Below are 26,211 nucleotides of genomic sequence, written 5' to 3' on the forward strand. Positions count from 1 at the left end.
GAGGTTAGTGACTTGTCCAAGGTCACTTCATCAGTGAGGGGTAGAAACAGGTTTTCAAACTAAGACTCTGCAAATTCCAAGCCACACCCTTCTCATTTAGCCCCCAGCCACTCTACTTGAGCGTTTGTTAGCATATTTTATGTGTGTCAGTGAAGGATAGCAGTAGAGAAAAAGAGACTCAATGGGCCAGGAGAAAGGGATTCTGATTTGAGGAGAAATTGATGGAGAAGTCACACACTGACCAAGGGCTCTCAGAGTGATCTGGGATGAGTAAGGGACCCATGGTGTTGGAAGGTGAAGTATATAGATAGACCTAGGTATTTTGGATTTCCAAACAGAAATCTGGTAAAAATCAATTTTGTGTCCCATGAATTTTTTCACCCCAGGTAGATCCTAGAAAATTGTATAGGGTGTTGAATAAACAACCCTAGACAAAATAAAATTTTGCTGGGTCAGGATATGAAGAATATCACATATAAGTGGATTGAAATAGAGATGCCTCTTCTCTAAATGTACATATAATAAATACTCATTGTGAAAAAAGTGCATAGTTATACTCCTCAGTGATGTTTGATCTTATTATATTAGGATACTAATATTTTTTTTCCAAATCTAAGATGCCTGTCATCAATAGAGAGATGCAATATTAGTTTATGTACCACTAAAATAGAAAAAAAATGTTTCCAATTATAACTAGAAGGTGCCATTAATTGTAGGACACATGCTGATTTCAGAGGCATTAAAACGGGAGTACATCTGCATCCCCAATGCAGTATTTTCTTCCCATCTAATTGCTATGTATAAATTGAGGTCATGCCCCAATATAGTTATTTTTGTATACTGCTTTTTCACTTGCTTCAACACTTTCTATTGGGATTAAATTTTTTTCAAAATCATAATTTTAACATCTACATAATACTCCATCATGAGGCTATTATAAAGAGTGTCACAGTAAAAAAAATTTGAATATGAATGTTAGTACTTGTGTTTAATGATTTCCTCAAAAGGGATTCTTCCATATTGAATTAGTAGATCAATAGACATAAATATTTTTAAGACTTTACCTATATATTTCCCAAAAACTTTACCTATATAGTGCTTCAAAGAAAAGTCATTTTATTTAAACTAGAAAAGCACTTTTAAAACCAGAGGCAGTGAGACCAAAGAGCCAGTACTTAAATGCTCTTCCCAGAATCTAGATTCTACCAGTGAAGGAAGTCAGCGCTCACTGGATCTATACCTTATTCTGGCACTGCCCAACCCATTCTTACTCCCCTTGATCCAGAATCAATTTCAAAGTATGTATCATTTATAGACTGTTTCTACTCTGCAGACTTAGAAGGACGCCATGTCATCTGTCCCCACAAATGGGTAGGAAGCATCCTGTGACACCTCAGCCTCATGAGTTTCTTCTTCTCTGGACAGTGAACAAATTCCTAGGTGATAATCCTAGTCTGGCTATGTTTTCTCATAATCTCACCTTTACTTAAGAATTTCCAGCCAACTCAAAGAAACTGTCTACGTATTTTCTGAATGTGTACACACTGTCACACTATGTTGACCAATTTGAGGCCAACAGACCTCAACAGTAATTGCTTTACTAATCTGTAGTGTTTGCTTTTATGGACTCAGTCCTTTACGGGGGTCTGACCAAAGAGGGCAGTAGAGTCAGATCTTACCACACTGAGGTTCAACACAGGACTGCTGGTTACAATATGTGAGTGTTAATAGCAGCTCCCCAAATGACTTACCTATTCAACCTTGTCTTTCAGTCCAATGAGTCCAGTGAAAATATGATTCATCTAGGAAAGGGGAAAGATAGAAGCAGAATGAGTAGGACATACAATTGAAAACAGGATATGTAATATAAAGCACCATATAAGTTCAATTTTTTTCAGTACAAACAACAGAATCTCACTCTATAATTCAGGAAAAGAACAAAAATGCAATAAGAGAGAACAATGTTCCTACCAAGTCACTCAAATACCACCTAGGGAATTTAGATCCATGTTGAGTCTAGTCTTCAGAAATGACCTGGCAAGATGAAACAAGAGTCATTGTAGAGTCATTTAATCTCTCTAACTTCAATTTTGTGACTGCAAAGAGCAGTACCCCACCAGATGTATGGGATATCATACAGAGGTGGGATACAGAGGTATCCCACCCCGTCAGCTCAGAGAGGGGTCTCATGAATGAATCCGGTCTAATTACAAAATGCCTTTGAGACGGCAAGTGCAACACGTGTGTGTTCTTCTATGCTTTGACTTCTCCAAATGTATCCCCTACATGTTGATAAGCAACTTTAATTCACCCTGGCATGGAAGTGATGGGTCTAATCCTAAATCTGCAATCATACACGTGGGCATGAGCACTTTCCTCAGCATGAAAGAATACTGAAAACATCCTGATGCGATAGGATTCATATATTTAAAAACTGTAATAGAGAAAGCTTCCCTTTGACTATGTTTATTAACATTTCAAAGAAATGCATAATTCATCATGACTGATACACTTTGTTATTATTTTTAATGAAGGGATTAAGAGTATAAGTAACTTCAGCAGAAACACTATGATTCCTATAATATTCTAGAACTCTACCTCTTCAAATAATTTTAACTATCATGACTTAAGATCATGACCCTTTTATTTTAATATCCCAATGATGTCAGACATTAACATACAAATTCACCTCACAGAGGCCAAGGTGAAGAGTCTTCCTTTATGTGTGTTCAAATTATTAGTGTAAACGTTTTTACTCAAATACACGGTCTTAAGATTACATTTGTCTTCAGTACCACTGTTCTACGAAGCTGTATGTAACATTTCAAAAGCAGACATTTTATGCTTTACTAGTTATAAGACATATGAAATGGCAGTATTAGAAATTAATCCTCATTAATCATGTGAGAAGACAGTTTGGCATAGGAAGTTCCACTAGAAAGGGACAATAGTTTCTTGGATTTGCAAAGGACCCTGTGCTACCTATAATTCATCTAGGTTGGCATCTTCCCAACACACCCAATATAAGAATCTTAACTGAACCTTAACTAAAGTTAACTGATCAATATGTTTTATGCTGAGTCCTAAACTTATTTAAACCATCATCTAATTTCTCTTCCATATTTACAGGCAATCACCAGACAAACTTAAATATATCATTTTAAAATTATTCATCACAACCAGTAATCATTTTCTGATACTCTTATTCCTGTTTCTCCCAAACTAGGGCTAAAGTAAGTGCTTTCAGAGATGTCCTCAGAATGCCCTTCACAGAATATCATAGTGAGTTTCACATAATATGATGGTTGATGGTTTAGTATGTTTTCCTTCCCCATCATACTGCAGTGTGTAAAGGAGGTGACCATATCTTAATCACGATGAGACAAAATAATTAACAGGTGTGTTCACAATTCTGCTCAAACAAACAAAACCGCAGGCTTTGCCACTTGGATTGCTCCTCAACCTTCCTATACGACTACCCCTTCATTTGAAATAATTCTTTCATTTCCAGACAAGTTTTTGGACTTTTGTGATGGAGCATTGGAATAACTGATAGAGAACACAGAACTGGAAAGCTGGAACGAAAGGAGATGGGCTTAGGAAGGATAGGGCCAAGAGAACTGATTGTTCAGAGAAAAACAGAGAGAACAGGACATGCATTGTTAAGGTGGAGGTTATATATACAGCATGGGGGGGTGCAGTGCAGGGAATCTAGGGGGCAGCAGTGACAGAAGGTCAGAAAAGGGTAAATAAGAGGCAGAGAAGGAGAGGAGGAGAGAGTGCTAATTAAGTACTCAGTTGGTTAGTTTCCGGGTTGGCGAGTAAGAAACCGCAGGGATAAGTGGTGTGAAAGAACAGGATAGAAGACAACTTTAAGAAGTTTTGGGATCAGGTCCTCCAACCCTCTTCACTGGTCTTTGAAAAAGATGAAGAATGACTGAACTCTATTTGGGCATTAATGGGCTTCTTCAGTAGCAAAACACCCTGGACTGAATCAATGGGTCTTTATATTTAATGATATAACAATCACTTACGCACCCTAATTCCCTTCCACAGCTTCTGCACAGTACAAATTATATTTCTGATAAGAGTTCACTGAATGAAAAGAATGCCTGAATAAGTAAAATTGTGTATGGTTAATTTTTCCAGTAAGGAAAAAAAAATTAAAAGTGAGAATGTAACGTATATGTAAAAGATTTGACACCCCATCATGTATGCCTAGTAACCTCGTTCATCTTTCTTTAATCAGGAATAAAAACTGTGCTAAAAAGGATAATTAAAGGAACAAAATATGTCTTATAACAGAATGGAAGCAGAAAAAAAGAATGAAATTTCAAGTTAAACAAAATGAAAGTTTCATTTATTTAATAAAAATTAAGTTGAAGGCAAACTGTCAGGTACTGATTACTAAAAGACACTGTGTCCTGAGGAGGCTTGCAGGCTGGTAGATGAGAAAAAGGGACCCAAAAAGCAATCACACTGTTCTTAGTAGAGGGAAGCCCAGGTTCTACAGAGGTGCAGACGGAAGAGCCTTCTAAGGGTCAGGACTATCTTCATAAAACTCACATTTCAAGGATGGGCAGTAGTTCACAAGGCAGAGAGAAAGGCATGCCTGGCAGAAAATAAAACAAAACAAACAAACAAAAGCTGCATATGTAAGAGTTTGGGGGTATTGATTGATAGGCAAGTTATCTTTGAAAATCTCAAAAGGGCTATATGTTTAGAAAATGTGGTGTTTTTCATGGGGGATGTGTGAAGTGAGGGGCTTGGGATGGTGGAGGATGAGGATAGAGGTCTGGCTCAGATGAGGAATGTCATGAATAAATAAATGCCATGATTAATTAAGAAAGGACTTTTCCTGAAGATGAGAAGGGAATAAGGTATATAGACACACAGACACGTACAAGCTCACACTTATTTATTTGTTTATCTTAAGGTAGAGGATGCTTGTAGCATCGCAGAAAGATGAGCCTGTAGCAGGCAAAGATGGTGAAAATGAAACCAGTGCAGGTGCTGAGCAGTAGTCCTTGGGAAAGATGGCAAGGGCACTAGAGGAGAGGTTAGATTTGAAAGACGTTTTTAGAGTCTGGATTGACAGGATGTGCTGACTGATTGGATTTGAAGGGTGAGGGCAAGGGAGAAAACTGACCAATACGTGGAGGTTTATGGTTTCAGAGACTCGGTGGATGATGGTCGCTCCATTAAACAAGATGGGATATGTGGGGAGAGCAGTCCTGGCAGGAAAGACAGTACATTCAGTCTTGGACATATCGTATTTGAAATATTTGTAAGACATCTAGGACTTTTAGCCATCAACAGTATTTCTTGCACTAAGAAAATATCCTGGCTTTGTTGATATAATGAGCATCCTCCTAGGGACCAAGACAAGGAAAGAAAGGCAACGTAAAAACCCTGGTCGGGGAGGGAGGGTGGAACAGTGTTGAAGAGAAAGGAAGAAAAAAACTGCTAAGGAGGGGTCCTGTAAATAAGAGGAAAACCAAGATACTGAGGGGATCTGGGAGTCTGAATTGAAGAGAAAAGAAGTTCAAGAAAAATGAAGCATGTGTCCTCCTTAAAAAAAATCAGGGTGTGAAAGAGAATTTACGGTTTTGATTTACAAGACTTCAATTTCCTGCATCTGAAAATTATCAAGGGATATTGTTAAGCTCCACACTAAAGAACACATGAGAATATTAAAATGACATTTTCAGAAGTAACAAAGTGAAAGTGCTTCTGAATTCTAAATGATTATATATGTATATATTTGCCCTAAAACTATAAGTTTTGAATTAATAGAAATATTCCTTCCTTCCTTCCTTCTTTCCTCCTTCCCGCTCTCCCTTCCCTCCTTCCTTCCTTCCATCCTATGGTATCCGAAAGCCTTCCATGGCTTTTGGATACCATAAGCATTTATTGAGCGTTTACTTCAACGAGCACTGCTAGGAAATGAGCGCATAATATTCAAGTCTAGATAAGTGTGTTTCCAAGATCCAGAGAGAAAATATCAATTAATTTTAACTCCAGGAACTAGAAACAGCTTCCAGGAAAAGGTGACAATGAAGTTGGACAAACGAGTGCAGTTTTAGCACATGGAGAAAATGTACTGTGAACAAATTAGATTCTTAATGAAAATCATCTTGAATTAAGATGGCATTTTTACCAGGCAAATGTAATCCCCAGAATTTCTGTATTCTTGCTTGAAGATTTAAAATGACTGCTTTGGACAGCCACATCCTTTGTTCTATGAACTTGTTACATAAATGATGACCCAAATCAATGAAAGATTTAATCCAAACCGATGCAAATGCAAACGCCCTAGTTTCAGACAGCTGCAATGGTTATTTCTGTACATCTGGGAAACAGCTGTCGAGCCTCGTTTTTACACTGGTCTTTGTTTAACTCCGGAGCAGTGTCAAGACTGAAAGGGATGTAGGTGATTAGAAGGTGGTAAACGTCTCAGAAATACACAGGAGTTTCTGAGCATTTTTTTTTCCCTGTGGGAGCTTCTAAATGGACCTCCTTTCACAGAGCTGGCATGATAGAGCATTCTCCTGGACTACCTTTTTTACATCCAAGCTCTGAGGGCACCTAGGCTGGCTGGAAGGAGTAGCTTGTTTAATGATTCCAAAAGCACTCTTCTCCAATGATTGCACAGAACAAGTCATGGATAGTCAGGTCTAAGTGATTACTCACCAGGATGCAGAGGTTATGACAGGATAGATCAAAGCTGATGCTGCCGGTCAGAGGCAAGATGCAAGGCTTGGCCCCTTGCTGTAGAAGGCTGCAGAGACCATGCATCTGAGCCAGACAGCTGACGAGATGCCTCTCCTTGGGATTCATACCGTAACAATAGGCTAATAGATTGATGCCATAAAGGCATTGACCTCTGCGGGCAGGAACATTTTCTCAAGGGGAGAAAAAGACATACTACGTCCCTGCGTGCTATAGTTTTGACAGTGACTGACAGCATGGGCTGGCCCTGGCCTCCAGGAAGTGCATACGTGAGCTTTTGCACTGTTACCCTTTGATTAACTTCTGACACACTTTGCAACGTAAAATTCTTACAGGGAAATTGCTCTATAATGCTGACTGTAACATCTAGAAACTTTGCCAATGAGAGCTAAAATATATACAGAGGTAGCTCGGCTTGAAATAATATGTTTGTGCGTGTATGTGTGTGTCCACGTGCATATGTGTGCATATGCATGCGTGTATGCAGAGGGGACACTTTTTGGTCTTCACGTTTTCTGCCTCATAATGCTATTATTCAAGTGCAGTATTAGAAAAAGCTTCTTACGTGTTATGGGCATACTGCACACGGAGAGACTTAAGCAAGGCCAAGATGAAAATAAATAATGCATGAAGTCAGAGGCCCGAAGCAAATGTTAACTAATTTCAAAATGGGTCAAAATCACAACAATTAAGTCTCTGACATGAGAAGTCATTTTTTTCTCACTAAAATATTAACCAACTTGCTTCACTTCTTCTAGATTGATTTGTAGAGCATGAAAGGTCATTCTGGAGGCAGAGGGGGAATTTGGCTTCTACAAGCCATCCATAATGAGAGCCAATAAATTAGGTAAAGCCCCTGTTTACCTAAGCTGAAATATTGATGTCCAAGCCCACATCGAATGCAAATCTCTACATTAATCATTTTTCTCCAGTCAGGAAATTCAGACCATGGTAACACATGCTTTGATAGACTTATACATCATAGTTACAGCAACATTAGACAGTGCCTCAGTGACAGAATACAAATACATTGCATTGGATTCCCTTCATTTTCCCAGCCTGACTTTTATTTGTGTCTGCAAACTCTGCTCTGGGTAGGTTAAATTTTGACACGGGTTTGGGTGATATTTTTGGCTCAGCAAATAACTGAAGCTTGGTAAGAAGAATGTTCTTTTGTTGGTTACCTGCCAATCACATCTAGAGGAGACTCACAGCTAGTTCCATAAGCATAGGACTTTGATGATCTAGTTGCCTGGGTTCATCCAGTCTTCTCCCACTCACACAGTAATATCATTTGTGTTTCTCAAAGCATGATCCACAAACCTCTTGCATCTGGTTATCTGGATGCTTGTTGGGAAGTACAATTTCCTAGGCCCTATACTAGGTACACTCAATCCAATTCCCTTAGTGGGGCCAGGAAATCTTCATTTCATGGGATCCCCAGTTGTTCATTATGCACATTATTGTTTGATAACTGCTGTAGACAGATGTCAGCTTTAGGTTCCTCATGACCATTCTGATCTTGCCACTTTACTCAAAGCCATTCTATACCTAGATATGTTCCAAACCTCTACTGAGTTTTGTACTTGGCCCTCTTCTTCTACTTGTCTAGATGTCCTGCTCAATCAATTTCATTCATCGTTAAGATCGTTATTCCCTCTATTTGCAGAAGAGACCCCAACCACTCTCTTCAACAGTGATGCTTTACCTGAGCCTCAGATTCCTGTCTGAAAATGCCTGTTGAATCTCTCCACTTGACACCTTAATGTCAACAGGTCCCAAACAAACATGGCAGGGTGGCCTCGACCGTGCCACCACCCATCCAGACAGAAACCCTGATATTCTTATTGATCCTTCCATCTCCCTTTTATCTTCATCGAGTAAATCATCAAATAAATTACCTGTGCCATCTCTCCATCATCTCCACTGGGACCCTTCCTCTTCTGTCCTCTGGTTCTGCCCAAAGTTCAGGCCATCATCACTTCTCACCTGTCCCACCATAACAGACCTCTAACTATTCTTCTCGTCTTTTGTCTTAAACTTGTAAAATCAACCTTCCATGTGATTGCTGAGTAGTCTTTCTAAAAATAAATCTGACTGAGTCACTTATTGCCTCAAAACCATACCTCCTCGTGTAGGATTGTCTGGCATGACACACCTGCCTCTACTCATTTCCCATCAATCTTCACCCTATCTCTAGGCTTTTAATATAACAGTTTGTAATAACACTTTTTCAAAAACCTCCTGTTTTCTTTCTGCCTGAAATGCCCTCTTCTCCTCAGTTATTTCCACTTAGAAAAGTATTCCTCAGTAATGATAATTGTTATAAATGTTATTTTATATCATATAATCTGACATTGATTACTTCCTCTATGTTAAACATTGAGTTCAAAGTTCCTTTTGATTCTCACAAGGATCAACATGTGGATACTTCCATTAGCAGTCTTTTTACCAAGCCTTGTTCAGGTCATTTTTCCCTCAAGGTTTTCCTTAATCTCTAGTCCAGTTCATTTCTTCTCTTATTAGCACCAACACTCCTTGTGCTGACTTCAAATAAAACATTTAGACTATTGTATCGAAATACTATGTTTTTGTTCTCCTCTCTCTCCTAATCACTAAAGTACCTGCTGCAAGAGGACAGAGCCTATGTTTTATTCTGCTTCATTTTCCAAGCACGTGGCCCCTAATCAGGCACGTGAGAAGTTGCCCAGTCAACGTTTGCTTTACTCAGCAGATCTGATTCACAGTGGTGGAGAACATCACGTGAGGGCTCTTCTCTGCATAATTAATGGGAGACTATTTGATCTAAGGCCTTGAACTTCAAGGTGAGAGGCAGGGCCATGCTCATGTTTATATCCCCTGGTTGTAACCAGTACTGTATCTTTTATATGATTGACTCGCAAAAGCGTTGGTAGAGATTTAACTGTTACTCTCTGGATTTCAGGAATATTAAAGTGATGTTCCGCTCTGATAAATTTTAGAAAAACAGAATACACAGAGTCACTGTGAAAAGCAAAAATCATTAGGCACTCTAGCCATATTTAAGCAGCGTAATGTCAGAACGGATGTTCATTAGACTTCATGGATTTGAGTGTGTCAGACAGAATAAATGTAAGAACTTATGAGTGAGAGCAGAGAGAAAATAGGAATGCATCCATGTGGTGAAAAGGGCAAATGGCATCTTGCAGAGAGACAGAAATCTCAAGAATTAAGGGGCTCCGTGACATGCATTATTTTTACCCTAAGTGTTTAAAAATCGTTCAATCATGTAATTTGGATTGTATCTGAATATGATGATTAATATAATACAATGATAATGAACCAGTGTTTCACTTACTGAGTGTGTAGTCTGGCCCAGGTGTTTTACATGGTTCACTATACCTGCTAGGTATGTGTTTTCTCCCATTTCAAACATGAGGAAGCTGAGGGTCAGAGGGGTTAGTCATTTCCTCAAGGTCAGTCTATAATAGGTTTGCATATAATATTCTGTGTATTCATTCATGTAACAAGTACATGATGAACTGTAACTGTTCCAGACAATGTACTAGGACCTAAACATATAAGAATAAATAAGAACTTTAAGGAATTCATAGTCTGGTGGTAGAGTCATGGAAAATAACACAGAAGATACAATGTAAAGGTTTTCCTGAGAGATTTATCCTGCGGGCACCATGATGAGGGCTATGGTAACCCATGAGATAGGTATATAATTCAGCTTGGAGTGAAAAGGCATATAAGGGATCATGGAACACTTCCCAACAAGTCACAAATAAAGTCTGACTTTATGAGAGAAGAGTCACATTTTAGACGGAGGGAATGGAACACACAATTGACCCAGAAGATGGTCCCAACCCATCTTTCTCACCCCTACTTTCACTAGAATGTGAGAAACTAATGTCAGATTATCTTGATTTTGCACTCTTGAAGTGGACACGTTGAGAGATGATGTTAAATAGATCACACATCTTACAAAGCTGCTACTCTGAAGTGTCAAGTGTTCAAGGGAGACAATGTGTGTGTCACGAAGGGGCACTGACATTTTGTCCTACACATCTGTACACATCAATGGTGCCCTTTAGTGCAGGAGTGAGCACTACCAATGACAGTCCTGTTCTAGGCATCGTGCTAGGTCTTAGACACACCGTTATCTGACTTATTCCTCACAACGGTCTACAAATTGGTTTGCTTGCCTTTGTTGCATGGATAAAACGACTTGTATCCCAGGAGTTTAAATAACGGTCCAAAAATGATATACAGAACAGATAAAAGAGCCAAGATCTGAACCAAGAATTTGATGGCTCCCAAAATTCTTGCTCTATCTGCTAGGGAATCAGAAATAAGGAAACGAATCTTATCTTGTCCCCTTGCTGAGCTTCCCTCCAGCATCCCAGAAAGGTACTTTCTTCTCCTAGTCTAGTCTTCCAGGGGGACAAGGCAACCCGCAGCTTCTATATCAGCTTCTCAACGAGTGGCAGCCTCTGTGGGCCCATTTCCTTCCATCTTTCTGTTTCTCCCTGATTTCACTCTCTGTCTTTTACCCTTACTTCCCCCACAATCCAGCCAGAAAGAGATCATTCCTTTTGACTATGTAGGCTAGTAAGTGTGTTCTTATTAAGCTTGCTCCCCTGTGTCTATTAAACTATTCTGATACTAATTAATCTAGGTCTTAGAAGACCAATAGAAATCCCCTAGTAATGTATTATTTCATAAGGACTGTATGTTACCAGGTTTACAAGAGCTCAAGCAGAGCCACTAATGGGAACTACAAGCTCAGAGTAATGAAATAAATATGAGAGCTGATTCCCACAAGAAGTGCAGGCTTTCTGTGTACACCTTCCTGTCTCACTTTCATGACTATGGAATTGTGAAGCCTAATTTTCTGAGCAGTGTCCTTTTGTAAAACTTCTCTGTCTTTACTGTATCCTCAGCCAGGAGGTCTCCCCCATCCCTCCCTTTTCACTTTAGTCTAATTCCGGGTGTGGGTTGAGATTCCAGAAGTAGTCGGTTTCTGCTCTGAGCATACTGTGCATTAATCTACTACACACCAAAGTCCATTAATTTTGAATGGTGTTATCAATTATACTACCTGACAGGAAGATAACTATGTTATCACCTTGGCAGAAGTGTCTTTCTTAGGAAATCTATATAGCTCCATCACGACTCTAACGCTGATGGATAACTCTCTTCTCAAAAATCACAATTTGAGTGCATTTTCTTTCATGCGATCTTAAAAATGCAAGCAAATAAAAAAACTTCTGAGCCTCGTATCACCTAACCACACAGACAGTGAATGAGCTTACCCTTTTTCTTCTGATAAAAACAAGAGTTCCTGCTTATTCTGGTTTCTTTAAATATATCCTCCTTGCAAGTGTGAAAGACAATGTTAGCACGTGTACCTGGTCTTGTGAGATTTCCCAGATTTATCTATTAGGGGCCACTGTGAAGTGACTCTGTCCCATTTTCCCATTCTCTGTCTAGACCCTTCCTAGTGGCACACTGTCCTGTCCTTCCTGGCTATGCTGCAGGATAATTTCTGCTTTGTGATCCTTCTGCAAAAACGCCAATAGAAATGAACAAATCCACCTTTGTGCTAAACTCCAGGCATCTTAAATGATCTCTCTTAGAAGAAATATTAGGAGGCCACTCAAAACCCTTCCCTGGCTTCCTAACGTGCTCCACACAAAATAGAATCTCGTTGCCAGCTATGCCGTACAAGGCACTCACTCGTTCATTCGTGCACGTTAGCCTATGTCGGGTGCCCACACTCTGTGCCAGACACCCTTCTAGTTACTGTTGACAAGACACAAGGTCTAAAACACCCCATACTTAATAAAGGAGAAGAATACTAGCAAGGAGCAAATACACATGTGATATGATTATAGAGAGTGAAGAAGTAGGATACAGAAACTAAAGCAGGGTGAAAGTAGGTGACAGGCAAGTGGAAAGAAAGGACAGGGCTGCCAGAGATAAGGCAGTCAGGAAAGAGCCCTGAGGAGGCAATGGTGGAGCAGAAGTAGCAGTGAATTTCTAGGGAAAGATTTCCGGACCATGAGAAGGTCCAGAACACAGGATCTGAGGCTGGAATGAATTTGGCCATTTCAGGGGAGAGAATGGGACCACAGTGCTTCGAGCAGAGAGAGCGAGCGAGGTTAGTGTTGGACAGGGGCTCGATCATGCAGCCCAGGAATAAAGGGAAACAGGGCACTGCTTTGAGCTGCTCCTAAATCCAGCTCCAGGCCTGAGGGCAGAGGGAGCAAGGAGCCCTTCACTCTCTAAAGTGACTGCTCATGAGTCTCCACTGTGCAAGGGAATGACTCTACTAGCATGTTAATCACAGCAGATTTGTATGTCGTTTCAATATCTCTTTAGGCTGAAGCAAATCAAATGTATGTGTTAGAAGAATAATTAGTGATATTAGCTATGCTCACAATATTTTCTTTCCTGACAAAGGCAAAGAACACCATAGGGCAGTGGGTCTCATTTCATCTTAAATATTATGTGTATTTGTATGTGTGTGTAATATTTATATATAATATTCATTTTAATTATATATGTATGTAGTTTATGAAATAGATGTATAAAATATCACAGAATTATGCACTACAATATTAAGAGTAATCTTACTGATGATGGGGTTATGGACAGTGTTATTCTACTTTTTAAAATTATTTTTACATTATTTTCCAAATTTTCTGCAATAAATATGTTCGACTTTTATTGTTAAAAAGATCCAGGGCTTCCCTGGTGGCGCAGTGGTTGAGAGTCCACCTGCCGATGCAGGGGACACGGGTTCGTGCCCCGGTCCGGGAAGATCCCACATGCCGTGGAGTGGCTGGGCCCATGAGCCATGGCCGCTGAGCCTGCGCGTCCGGAGCCAGTGCCCTGCGGCGGGAGAGGCCACAACAGTGAGAGGCCCGCGTACCGCAAAAAAAATAAAAATAAAAAAAGATCCAAAGCTGAAGATCTTTTTAAAATAGCTCTAATTGAGGAATCTTTAGGAGAATATTGAGGAAGAGTGATTATTTAGAACTGTTAATCATTCATTTGTGAATTACATACTGCTAATTAACAGTATGTTGGACATGCTTACTTCTCTGAGTGTCAGTTTTATCCTTTGATAATGGGTAAAATAACTACCTGCATGTTAGGATTATTATGATAAGTAAATTAAAAAGATTGAAAGCAATACAGAAGTCTTAATTATATTATTGATATTTTAGGGGTCAGGGATTATACATGTATTTATACAATATCTAGCAGAGTTTTATATGCAATAGCTTTAGATAAACAATAAAAGTTTTCGATTGCAAACTATGAGGCACGCTCCACTGATATATAATCGTAACATAATTAAATCGCTGGCTGGAAATTGACTTGAAACATATATTCTATCATCAATCCAAGTCCAGTCTTCCCTTCTCATCAATGAATATTCAATCTATCTCTGCACACTTTTAACACTATACCCTTCATTCGCTTAGCAGTAACAATTCTGTATTAGTACAGAAATCACTATTAATACTTTTTTCTCTGTGAAGACAAATCTATTTTTCTATTTTTTTCACTCTTCGTTCTGCTTCTTTCTTCAGAATTCAGGTAAAAGTGGCTTTACCCAACATTCACACGGTAACCTTTTCAGCATTTAATAACGTTTATCATCTCTCCTTTCCACTTCTCCAGATTTTTCTCTTCATTTTTCCAACTAATCCTCAGAAAATAAGGTTACCAGACCCCTCACTTTCTTCTAGAACATGCTCTCTATAGACTTAGGAAGTGGTGAAATCTAAACCTGAACACAAATTCCAACCAGGTTTGATGAGCACAGAGCAAGGGACTCTACCTGCCTAACCATTTTAATTCATTCTAAGATCAGGTAGCCTTGTAGGAATCCTATCCCTAGTTGTCATGAATGAACTTCCGACATGGCGTATTGGAAAGGTGTTGGTCTTGGAACTCCGAGTTGAAACATCTGCAACGTTTCTGACACATAATAAGTATGCTGTAGATGATGGCTACTATTGTTATTATCACTATATTTATTTTAGACTCCTGAAGATATTTTATATTTGCAACCACTAAGCCGTATCTCCCTGATCCTGTCCAAACACATTTGGTTTTTTAGATCTCTGGGGAGAACATTCATCCTTGTTAAGCTGTATTTTGTGAGAATTAAATTCTTATCACTGTAGCCTGTTACTATCTCTTTGGATCATGATTCGGTCAGAAACTGCACACACTTTCCTTCCCAGATTCCTGTCACCTTTGCATTTGATGAGCTGTCTACTGTACCTTCAGCAAAGCCACAGATAAAAATGTGTACTGCAGCAAATTCAAAGGCAGAGGTGCATGTGCTGTGCATCACCCAATGTAAGGAAGAAAAGGGCTGCTTTTAGCAGCGTACATCTATGCTCTTTGAAAAATGTCAGGCTGAGCTATTTTTAATTACTTTATTTTAACCCTCTGGGTCACTATATTTACCTGAAGTGCATTTAAAGTAATAGGATCTAAGGACATTTGAAAATTGTCATTAGCTGTCATCTTTTAACAGATAAATCACAATTCAAATTTGAAAATTGGAAATGTCTTCCTATATGTGATTAGTATAATTAATGAAAATCAATTAATCTTTAAAATTTACTCTAGTGTAGGCTCTAAGCCAGATCCTGAAGAAGTTCACAGTTTAGTAAAACACAGATATGCAAGCACATCATTTCTATGTACATTGTCAAGTCCTCTAACAGAGGAATTCACAAGTGTTTCTAAAGAATCACAAGGAAATTTCTAGCCACATACTTACAAAGATTTTAGAGCTGGAGAATACTTTAAAGACAATAAAATTCAATCTTCTCATTTTACCAAGGAGAAAACTGGTTCAGAGAGGAGAAGCAACTTACCCAAATTCACACAGCTAACTGGTAGACCAGAACTCAGATGTCTAAGTACAAATCCAGTGTTCCTTCTCCTATCTTCCCCTTGACAATGGCCTCCAACACCAATAAATGTATGCATTTATGTATTTATAGTAACTGAATACCCTGCCTGAAAATGGATTCTCATAATCTAGGGTAGAAGATATAGATGCAGAATAAATAGGAAATTTGAATCCTATTAAATCTTTACCCCAGAACATACCTAAGGACTTAACACACAAGCTCATGCACAATTAGATTCCCTTAAATTCCAATATTAGCTTTTCATTATTTGTTTGTTTGGGTTTTTTTCCTCCTCAGTGGAGTGTAGGAAAATACAATAACAACACCTTGTTAATTGAGGATTCAGGCTTGTTAGCTTTTAATTAATTCATTCTACAAATATCTGTTGGCTTCTACTATATGAAAGGTCTTTTTTAAGATAAAATATAAAGTAACTCTGGTAGCAGCCCTTAAGGAAGTCTATTTGTCTTGGGGGTACTATGCTCTTTGTGTTATAAAAAGCCTAATGGAATGTATCATATGTAATAATGAAAGAGGACCATTCCAGGTCCTCACTCTTACCAAGAGCACACAGGCTACTGTCACTGTTCTAGGATGTCTGCTCCATCACCATTAGAGGATCCAGTAAATATTTAGCGGATATTACTAACTGATAAGCATTGAGGTACATGATTTAAGCAATATTTTCTCATTTGGTTCTCCATCTACTCTGAGAGCTTGATGTTTTAATTATCCCCTAGTTATTACAGCTGAAAACCTGAGGTGGTTAGATACTGATTAACTTGTCTCGGATCACACATCCAGGAAATGGCAGAGCTGGAATGTGAGGGCAAGTCTACATGACTGCAAAGCCTATGCTCTTTCTGCAGTACTTTTGGAATGTTCTGGAATCAAAGTGTGGTGAGGGCCATGCGTGTCTCTAGTCTTGGGACAAATGGGTATGAGGAGCTTAGAAAGAGTCCATCACTGAATGCAATAATTTGCCTTTGTTTGAGGTGAAACTTGTACTACAAAAACACATTTTTCTATAAATGGAAATACAAATATATATACACACATGCACACATTTCTTAAGTATCTCTAAGTGCAAAATTCTGCACTTAATCTGTGAAGTTCTGCACTTAGCTTTTAACATTATTATCCATTATTACTGTTAATGAGAATTATTTTTCACTTCCCTTTGTGAAGCTTCCCTCTCTGCATTTACACCATGAGCAGTTACATGCAAAGTAGCTTGCTGTAAATTTCTATTATATTTTTCCCAATGTGGTGGGTTCTAGCAATGAGTTTATCTCCTGTTAAGGACATTCCTCCTTGGCCATGCCAAATTGCCTCAGCTCTTTGGTCTTAGCAATGGTGTAACACATGCCAGAAAGTTTCCCCGGGGAAATTAGGCAGCTCTAAGCAGCTCCAGATCTTTTAGCCTCAAGTTTCCTCAAAATAACCTGGACCATTTCCAAAGTCTTCAGTTCCACCTCACTGGTCCCTGGACGAGTTGTGGAAGGTTTTTGAATGACCTTGATCCACCCTAATTTTAAATCACCACAGGGGAGAGAAGGAAAAGCTGAGAGCAGAGGATGATTCCCAATCAGGACAGGTCCTCTGGAAACTGACACAGGCCCGGTATGGAGGACCACATGTCTTCCATTTTTCTTAGTGGATGGCTGTATCACTCACGCTGGGGAGGGGGTTCTGCTGAGAAGAGGTCTCCCCCTGGCTTTCTATTAGACGAGGTAAAAAATTTAAAAAGCAGGGGTCAGACTCTCCATCTCTCTTTCATTTACTTTCCCCAAAGTGAATTTTCAGTGTAGACGGGAGACTGAAACTGTAAGGGTTTCAATTAACTGTGCAGTAGTAGGCAGTGGGGATGAAATAATAAATAGGATAAACTCTTTACTCTTCACTCACGAAGCCTGAAATTAGTCATGAATAGAGGTCATTTCAATAAAGTGGGAAAGATAGCAGGAAAGGAAGTGTTAGGCAGAGCTGAGAAGGAACATAACCCAGACCTGTGGGGCTGGGCAAAGCCCAAACTTTGATACCTACATCTACTCGTCCTCAGAGATTACATGTTATATTTTTGGTCTAAAAGACACTTACGTAACACCTGATAAATACCATGCACTCTTATAAGTGCTTTATCAACAATTAACGACTTTTGGGGGGACAGGGTGTTGCGTGGCATGTGGGATCTCCGTTCCCCGACCAGGGATTGAAACTGCGACCCCTGCCGTGGAAGCGCAGGGTCTTAACCACTGGACCGCCAGGCAAGTCCCAACATTAACTACTTTTATCTTCATATTGACCCTATGAGGAAGATCCTACCAACATCCGCCCCACTTGATGCCCGAGGAAACAGATACACAGGTAGTTAGAGAAACCCGCCCAAGGTCATACAACTAGGAAATGACAGGCCTGGGATGTGAACCACGAGGCTGTGCTCTTACTGCTAAAATCGGTCTCCCTCAGAAGATCCTGGTGCTGGTCTGCAGGGGTGGGGTGGAAAGGGAAGACTTGACGACCACGTCATATCCTGCTGTGCTGGGAAAGTACAATATTTACCCTGTGGCCTTGGCTTGGAAGAAAAGGAGGACACCGAGATACTGCTGGGCCAGAACTATGGCCTGGGGCAGGAGAAAGGCCTGCCTCAGCTTCTTGCCAGATGCTGTGAGAGCCTAATTCCTATTTAACCTTTCAGTCTGACCCAGGCCTATCACAGACCTCTGTGAGTGCCCGTCTCTGAGGAAGGGAACATGTAAGTAATCTTTCCCCACATTAAAAGCAATTTTTGCAGACAGCAGTTTCTCTCGCCATACTTCTCCTCCTCATGCAGAGGAAGATTGATGACAAAACCCCCATCTCTGACAGGCAAGTCCAAAACTGCCCTCACACTGCCAGGCTTTCAGAGGAAATGAGAGCACGGTTGGTCAAACCAGGGAGAGGATCTCCTCTGTGTTGTTACTATCCATAAGCCAAAAATAACTGGACCTCCCAATAGTCAGAAAACCTGAAGAACAGAGAGTGGGAGAGAGAAAAAATGCATCTGTTTCATGGACAAGAAAACATCAGAAATGCAGACAGGGCTCTGCGTACTCTCAGAGCAAACTATTGCACTAAAAGTAAATCCCCAGGGCCCTTCAATCACCCGTTATCTACCCCAGACTCTCCTCTTCAAATATCTGTCCTTTCCTTCCTTCTTCTTTGCCTCTATTGCACAGAAAACAGAAATAGGTCAAATACTAGCTTGACCCTTGAAAAAGTGTCTCACACTCTTGGAGTCTCAGTCTCCTTATGTGTAAAATGTGGAGGATTAATGCGACCTCACAGGTAGCTCTGTTGTCAACTGGGGGGTGCACGTGGCATGATGCTACCTGCGTTGGGAACACTCAAAACAAATTTCTCTTTTTTTACTCAGAAAAACAGCTTTTGAGCTCTGGCTCGTCTTCCTCAGTAGTTCTGTGATCTTGCATATGTTGTTTAAACTGGCTGAACCTCCACCATCATCCATAAAAACGAAGGTAAAGAAGGGAAAGGATTTATCATTCTGACAAGTAGAATTTCTACGAGGAAGGAAACTGTGTTCTACATAAAAAAATAAAAAACATGTTGATAAGCTCTGGCATTAGCTGATGGGCACCCCACCATTGAAGAAGAGGGATAAGTTGTATAGGAGAGCTCAACTTGAAATAGAGAAGGAGAAAAAAGAATGGAGAAGCAGGGAAGGAGTGGCCATAAAAGACCCTGTGGGGAGTTTCTAAAGTCCACTGAGGTAAAAGATTTATGAAATTCTTCAGTGGTGCAGTAGCTAAAGGGCACTGTAAGAGTAAGTTTTCCTGATTTTCCATTTTAAGTTGTTTGCGTGGCCATGATGTAAAACCCTTCTCTGTTTTACACTACATCTTAAGGACAGTCTAATAATAGACGCAGACAAATTTATCAGGAGTGTTGATTTTAGAAAAAGGGACGAGCCAGAGTTCCAAATGTGGATCAACAAAGATGACCCAGGACAGAGAAGGTACCCAGACACTTAGGTGGCCATGGAAACAGAACTTTGCATATATTGTGGGAAGCACTGCATGTTCACAGCCCCAGGGGATTGGTGAGGAGAGCTAAACTCAATGTTAGGTAGATTTTGAGAAGTAAACAGGATCCCAGCTGAGAGCCAGGTTACCCAAGGATAATCATATTAATGTGGCAGGTAAATGACTCCCTCTCTGCATCACATTACCTGGCTCTTAGTAGGTGGCCCCCCTCCTTCATTCTCTCCCTCCATCCTTTGCATCCTGTTGGTATTATATGTAGCCTTGAACAAAACTGCTCTAGTTTTACTTTGGAGTGCATATGTCTACACCATACTCCGGCCCACATCATTCCAAAGGGGAAATACTAGCTTGCCTGTTCCAACTCCAGTATCTTTCAATCTTTAGAATGCACATGTTTTTTTCCTTTTCAAGTCACATCATCACAGTGAATATTCATCTGTGTAAAAGTGATTCATTACCACCTTTAATTTTTACCATCGACTGTCTTATTGTTCATTACCATCCAGAGGCTGGTGTCTCATTTTTGTCCTTGAATCCACAGCTTTTATTTCCTCTGCAGACTGCTTTTCACATCTCCTTTTACAGTTTCTGTGTTCCTCCAAAACCATCCCTCTGTGTTCCGTGATCAAGCCGAGTGGCAGTCACTAAATTATTGGGTATTCTCTGCAGCTTCCCAGCATTGATGATTTTCGGCCATATAATCTGCTTGCTCTTTTCAGTGAGCCATGTATTGGAAAGAACATATGGGTATTACTGCTCACGAAGCTCAAAATGGGAGGGAGATTACTCAGACTAGCTTCTGGCTGACTTAGAGACCAACTTCTTGTTTATCATCAACTATTATCTGTGTTGATTTTTTTTCTTTCAATCCTCTTTGTCTTTCTGTCTCTAGTTCCATATGATCGTGTGGCTGAGTTTCCCGTGCCTTGCAATACTATTCCTCCACCTCTAATGGCATCCTTCACCTTCACTGTCAACACCTGGACTTAAAGTCCTCTCTAGCTCCCTCCTCTTTTTTTTATAAAGTCATTCAGTTAGTTCCCACTACACATAAAAACAATTCCCAGGCACCCCGGAATTTCTTACAGACTCTTTCCTGAAATATTCACCCTGGACACACAGCATCTCTCTCTGGCCTGCACTTTTCTTTTTTCTGAATGAAAGTCAGAAGAGAATTGATTAATCATACTCCCGAGTCCAGGAACATTATCAATTACCATCATTGGCTCATCAAAGTCTTCTCCTTTATTTTATATACTTATGTATTTTCTCTTTTCACACTGTCTTATGAGCATTTGTTTGCATGCGTTCATACAGCCGTTTCTGCTGTAATACTTGTTTTGTAATAGTGAATTTTTTCCATTGCCAAGCATATAGAGAACAATTGAGCAAACTTCACATTATGTGTAATTCCATCCGGGAGCAACCCTAGGTGAGTGCAGGAAACTGCACCCTGCTGATTGGAGCCTGATAGGAATACACCATACACACTCCTCAAACATCTGCCAACTACCTCAAGTTACCATGTATGTTATGAGCCATGCACATCCACATCTGCATGACAACTTTCTGTCTAACTTCAGGTAAACCTCATTCCACCACCTCAGGATAACTCACAAACTGCAACCTTTCCCACACCCATGTTCACAGAAAAGCTTTCATCTTTTTTAAGGTAAAAATTGGAGTAGGTACACATTGCAGCAGGTATGATTTTAACTGTTTAACATGTGCATAACTGTGCTGCAGTTTTAAGTTCTGATCTTTTTACTGTTACTGTTCTCTCCAAACCTATTGATATTCTTCTCACAAGAATTGTATTTTTTTAAGGCACTGTATGTTTTATTGTAAGATTTTGTATAGCAAGATGATTTTTAGGAAAGAATATGTTGTATTATGAAAAACTGACTGTTTTGTTGTTTTGGGAACATGTATGTTTAATTTATGAAACCCACATCATGTTATAAATGTCATTCTGCTTCCTTCTACTTTCTTTGTCGTTGTTCTGAGCACTATGCTTTCAGATCCTTCAGTGTTGCTCTGTATGGTGTCTAATTACTGCATACCACTCCTCCACATTTTATCCATCATTCTCCCATGGGCGAGCACCCACACAAGTTGTCCTTAAATTTTTGCTACTATAAATGCTACTATAAAATAAACGTTGGAAAAAACCCTTATAGAGCCAGACAGCACTTTCCTTTTTTGTGTGTGTGATGAAGTGCAGTGTTTATTGCACGGAGCCAAGCAAGGAATCCATGCCAGACAACACTTTCTTTGACATATATACCCAGAACTAGAATTGCTAGGTCATACGTGAGAAAACCCTTACTTTTCCTAAAGAGTAAAAGTTCTCAGCTTGCTCTCAAGAACTCCTACAATGGTCTACCATCTCCACAACAAAGCATAAGCATGTTTACATCTCTACCTGAGATTTATAGCCTTATCATTTTTGCCCGTTTATCTCCATTCCCTTTTGCCATTTCTTCTTAGTCTTCAGATCCAGCTTCAGAGCACTTGTGATCTTTTTGACTCTGCCTAAGTCCTGAGACTCGCTCTGCAGTGGTAGACTTCCAGCTCTGCAATTCGCATTCCTTTCTCCATGGTCCCTACCCATCCCCTAGTTACACTGATTTTGCCACCACCTTCCTCTGTTTTCTCAATAAATTTTCCACCAGTTCTGTCAGGCCCAGGCTGCCTGTCTGCTAGTTCAGTACAGACTGTCATATCATATCCCTCATTTTTATTCATTCATTCCCCTGTAAGCAAAACGTGGACACTAGCCCATGTCCAAATACCTGCCTAGGCTTCTCTCACATATCATTTCTTCTATGAAGTATTCTTTAACTACCTTATCTAAAGTGGAAATAATCCCTTTCTTCCACAAATCTGTCACATTTTTTTTTTTTTTTACCTCTTTGCTTTGTTAATATTTGTTTATATATCTCTTTTCCTAAGGAGATCCTGAGCTACTTAAGGACGGGGCATTTGTCTTATCTTCATTTTCCCCACGTTTAGTAGCTCTCAAAAATTCTTACTTGAATGATTGAATACATGAGCAAAAAATGAATAAATCAAATGTTATTTTGTATCAAGTGCCCTTAAATAATCAAAGTCTGTAATGCCCAATATGTTAGGCACAATTTAAAACTCTTTATTAACATAGAACAGAAAAATGAGATGATTTTGAATTTTAAAAAAAACTATCTTAAAACCAGTTCACAAAGGAGACTGCCTGATTATCTGTCACTTTACTTTTTTCTTAGAAAAGGACGCTTTATTAATTAGCCTCTCTAGTCTGTAACCCTTTTCTATAGTTATCATACTACATATCAGTAATGCTGGGATCTGCTAAAATGAAATATAATTGATAATGAATTCAGCAGCCAATTCTCACATTATTCTCAGATGAATTCCAGTTGATTCAATTCATCCCTTCTTTCCTCACAATCCCTTAGATGATTTTTATTAAATATTAAATAGGAGTTAGGAAGGATTATGATTCTGTATTACTTGTGCAGGAATATATGCTACTCTAGGATTGTGAGTGTGTGTATGTGTGTAAATGCAGAGCTCGGCCATCCCAATTCACTCAAGACCATTCTGGTTTTAGCATTAGAAGTCCTATATCCCTGAATGAATCTCTTTCATTCTGGGCAAATTAGGTTGGTCATCTTAGGTATAAAGCTGCTTCATTTATGTGCAGTATTTTAACCAGGCATTTAAGACTTTCTATAATCTAACATTGACCTTCTTTTCTGTCTTATTTTTAGCAATGCTTCCTGCAGTCTACTTTCTAGAAAAAGTGACCTAGAGCCGGCTCTTTACACATGTACTGTTCTCCTCTCCTGCAATGTTGCAAGTCTAAATCCCTCCTGTTTGTTAAGGGCTAGTTAAAATGCTATTTCTCTCACCACGTGTGCCTTTCTACCCACAGATTCTCCCCACTCTGAATATGGCTTTTGATGCTGATGCATTTTGGTCTTGCATTACAGTGACTTATATGTGTCCTAATGCTTTGTCCCAAAGAAGGAATCGATGTTAACCAGATGACTACAAAACGTAGTTCAGAATCTTCTCATGGTATATAAATTAATCTTGTATATTACTCATTAAGTGTCCATATTTCCTGGTAATTTTTCAATACCAATTATTCTTCCTATTAACCAGTTTTGTTTTCCAGTATCTAATGCACGGCAAATCCTTTCAATAACCATAATTATTGGATTTGTCTTATTTAAGTTCTTCTCTATAACTGAGGGAGAGAAGATGGTACAACAGAATGAGTATATGCACTGAAGCCATTCATACATGAGTTTAAATTATAGTTCTTTCTTTCACCATCTTGGACGAGTCACGTAAAGTCACTGAGTTTCAGTTTCTCCATCTTTGAAATGGACACAAAACATCTTCCCTATAGACATACTATACAGCTTAAAGATAATGAGTATCAAGTGTCAACAAACTTTTCAATAAAGGCACAAATAAGAAGTATTTTTGACTTTGTGGCCCATATAGCCTGCCAAAGCTACTCACCAGCCATTGTAGTGTGAAAATACCCCTAGACAATAAGTAAATGAAGGAGGTGGCTATGTTTTAATACAATTTTGTTACAGAAACAATGAGGCAGGTTTGGCTGTTGGCCTGTTTGCCAACTTCTGATGTGTACTAAGCACTAAATAAATGGGAACCAGTACTGCCATGAGCTAATCTGTCTTTTCTTACTGAGCATTTTGATTTTGTGGTCTTGATCCAAATTAAGCTCAAACTAACACAATATTTGCCAATAACAGAAGGCTTAGTTTCTGTTTTTTCCGTAACTTCTTCCATACAACTAGTATAGGAAAATTATATGACCCAGTATACTGAATCTATTCCTGGTAAGGATAGAATGCTGAAGATTCAGCTTTTGAGAATTCTGACTCCTGATTCCCCTTTTTCCTATTCAGCTATAGTCACTGATGCCCCCAATCTTATAACTTCTATCTTGCCCAGTGTCGAAAATCATCATGATCTAGTCATGAAGCATGTTAAGGACTCTGAGAGAGTCTGGAATTAACCAGCCACCTCAGTGCCCTGGTACGGAAGCCTGGGTACTCTGAGTCTCTCAAGATAACCTTTCTCCCAAATACGTTAATTTCTCCAAAACTCAATGTTTTTGTGTCCTGATTAGCTCTATAGCTTGCCAGAGCTTTACTGATCCCTAAAATCCAGATGGTCTCAATTTTGGCTATAAGTTAGAATCACCTGAAAAGGTTTGAAAAGGGAATTTTTCTTAGACTAGTCTAAAAAAGCAGTGACCATACAAGAATTAGACTTTAGCAAAATGTAAAACTTCTCTTATTAAACAATATCATCAATAAAATGAATTATCAAGATCGAGAGAAATTGTTTCACAAAACATATATCTGACAAAGGACTGGTATCTAGGGTATATAAAAACAAACAAACAAACAAAAACCTCTTACAACTTAATAGTAAAAAGATAAGAACCCAATAAGAGTAGCCAAACAACTTAAAAGTCACTTCACAAAATAAGATATATAAATGGTCAGTGAGTATATGAAAAAGTGGTCAATATCATTTGTCAGTACAATGAGATACCAATATACGTCTGCCAGAATGACTATAATTAAAAAGATTGATCACCAAATTTATTGTGATAATCACTTCATGAGGGATGTAAATCAAATAAGTATGCTGTATACCTTAAACTTATACAGTGCTGTGTCAATTTTATCTCAGTAATACTGGAAGAAAAAGAAAATAAATTTAAGAAAGCATTTTTTCTCTTTGGGGCAAAAAAAAAAAGATTGATGTTGCCAAATGTTGGTGAAGTTGCGGAGCAAACTAGGATTCTATCATAAATTGTTGGTGGGAATGCAAAATGGTGCAATCACCTAGAAAACAAGTTTAGGCAGTTTCTTGTAAAGTGGAATTAAACTTGCCCTATGGCCTGGTGATTCCCCTCCTACAAAAATGAAAACATACGTTTACAAAAGGACTTGTGAAAGAATGCCCATAGTAGGTTTACTTAATAATAGCTAAAAACTGCAAGCGGCCAAAGTGCCCATTAAAAGAAGAATGGATAAACAAATTGCAGTATATTTATGTAACACTACACTACTACTCAACAATAAGAAAAAATACTATTAGAGACAGTGGCCTAGATAAACCTCAAAAGCATTATGTAAAGTCAAAGAGAACAGTGCCTTACACAAGTAGGTAACATATGATTCCATTTGTGTGAAATTCTCAAAAAGGTGACAATCTGTGATGAGAAAAAAAAAATCAGAATAATGGTTGCCTCTGGGGACTAGGGGCAAGGAACTGACTGGGAAAGGGCTTGAGGAAATTTTCTGGAGTCATGGAATATTCTATACCTTGATAGAATTTTGGGTTACAGGGGTTCACGCATTTATTAAAATTCAGCAGTTGGACTCTTAAGATATGTGTATTTCATTGTACGTAAATTTTACATCAGAAGAAAAAAGTTGTAAAACAGT

The 26,211-nt window shown here is 39.1% G+C and overlaps 1 protein-coding gene across 1 annotated transcript in view; it reads right to left on the minus strand.

The window, feature by feature from the left end:
- The window catches only part of TENM4 (teneurin transmembrane protein 4), a 2,953,681-nt gene that overhangs the window by 1,816,988 nt on the left and 1,110,482 nt on the right, over positions 1-26,211 (minus strand). Inside the window, exon 7 of the mRNA XM_079930721.1 lies at positions 1,752-1,802. The gene's annotated coding sequence lies outside the window, so the exon portion shown is untranslated. The remainder of the gene's footprint in view (positions 1-1,751; positions 1,803-26,211) is intronic.

The sequence above is a fragment of the Stenella coeruleoalba genome, assembly GCF_951394435.1.
Source record: "Stenella coeruleoalba genome assembly, chromosome: 8".
Classification (NCBI taxonomy): Eukaryota; Metazoa; Chordata; class Mammalia; order Artiodactyla; family Delphinidae; genus Stenella; species Stenella coeruleoalba.